Source organism: Trichechus manatus, unplaced genomic scaffold (genome assembly GCF_000243295.1).
Source record: "Trichechus manatus latirostris isolate Lorelei unplaced genomic scaffold, TriManLat1.0 scaffold00396, whole genome shotgun sequence".
Lineage (NCBI taxonomy): Eukaryota > Metazoa > Chordata > Mammalia > Sirenia > Trichechidae > Trichechus > Trichechus manatus.
The window spans coordinates 263,241-265,271 of NW_004444332.1; positions in this window are offsets into that span (position 1 = coordinate 263,241).

Sequence of the window (2,031 nt, forward strand, 5' to 3'; positions counted from 1 at the left end):
AAGTTTCATTTCACTTTAACCTCAAAACTGAAATGTAGAAAATAATCCAGAATGAATTAATACTAGATTTCTTCAGAATATTTATACTATGGTAGGAGAAATAAATCATGGTACCAATGGTCACAGTCATCGTTATGCTTCAGCCCATTGCTGTAGCCAATGTATCAATCCATCTCATTGAGGGTCTTCCTCTTTTTTGCTGACCCTCTACTTTACCAAGCATAATGTCCTTCTCCAGGGACTGATCTCTCCTGATAACATGTCCAAAGTATGTTAGACGTAGTCTCATCATTTTTGCTTCTAAGCAGCATTCTGGCTGGACTTCTTCCAAGACAGATTTGTTGGTTCTTTTGGCATTCCACGGTATATTTAGTATTCTTCACCAACACCACAGTTGAAAGGCATCAATTATTTTTGGTCGTCCTTAGTCATTGTCCAGCTTTCGTTTGTATATGATGCCATTGAAAACACCATGGCTTGGGTCAGGCTCACCATAGTTGTGAAGGTGACATCTTTGCTTTTCAACACTTTAAAGAGGACTATTGCGGTAGGTTTATCGAATGTAAATCCTTGCACATGTACAGAATCCCGTACAAAATCCTTACTCCATATAGTGTATAAACGGTAACTTAGACTTTTTTTTTAGAGCAGATAATAGCAGAAATGGAAAGTTAAGGATACACACTACAGAGAAATGAATGATCCTTTAGATTAAAAAGACCTGTGAGATACATTATTTCCTGTAAACAACCAGGAATCATGTATAAGGAGATAGCTAAAGTAAATGTAGGAGTATTCATGAACGCACAATGGCAAACATTTTCCAGTGTTGGGTATTCTGGACAGTATCGGGGCAGTTTAGATCTGAGGGCCATTCTACTGGAGGTTGATGTGTAAGCAGTTCTGAGGACTTCAAATTACACTGTGATCTTAGAAAAGTCAGTTAAGTTTCTAGGTATTAGTTTTTTAAATCTATAAAATGACAGAGGTAGAACAAGATGATTTCTTAGAGCCCTTCCACAAAGTATATTCTAGAGATGTGCCTTTACTCAGATTTCTCAAAGATTAACATTGACATGTTAAAGTATCATTCAGATACTTACCAAGTACTAATATGGCATGTTCATATTTCACTGGGGCCTTTTTGTTGATTATTCACCACTTGTAAGATCATGAACCATTCTGGAGAATTTGATATTTAAAGAAATATAGAAACTAAAGTCCATGTTTAACAACAAAGAGTGTAGAATATTGGAGGCACAGACAACATGGGGTATAGACAGAAGCACCATGCTGTCCCTCTTCAGCAAAGACCCGAAAAACTAACTAAAACAGATACAAACATCAATCTTGTAACTTTAAGTACCAAGTAAAGGAATAAAGAACTAGATCAAGCACTGAATGGAACAAGAAATTGACAGAGAACAGAGAGCAAGGAGAGCTATGTAGTGGAGGTCCCATACCAGTTAATGCGGCCAAATTCCACATCTTGGGCTAAAGCTAGGATAGAATTCAGATAGGGAGTACAGGAAGGCCACTTCATGGAGTTCCCAACAGGAGATAGACCACCCGGTAACCAGGGAAACATGCTTTCCCACTCTGATCCTTCTTCTTTCTATGTGGCATCTGTCGCTTTCCATCCAGCCATGGTTGCTCAGGAGGAGAGACACTAACTCACTGCTGCCAAGGTCCATCCTGCCCCCACCAGCTGGCTCCTTCAGTGCCATTTTGTGTTTATTTGCATGCTTTTTTTTATTTATTTTTTTGGTTGATTCTCTCTCACTCCCTTCCTTCCTTTCCTTTCTTTTGCCGAGCTAACTTTGTGTGCTATCCCCTCCCATTCTTGACTGGCTGTAATTTTTTGGTTTGTTTCCTTTGTGTTTTGTTGTTTGTTCTGTTTATTTGTTTCCGTATATATATATACACACACACACATACATATATAGACCATTTTTTTGTTGCTTCTCTTTCTCTTCCCTTCCTTCCTTTTTCTGTGCCATATCATCCCCTTTTGACAGGCTGTGATATTTT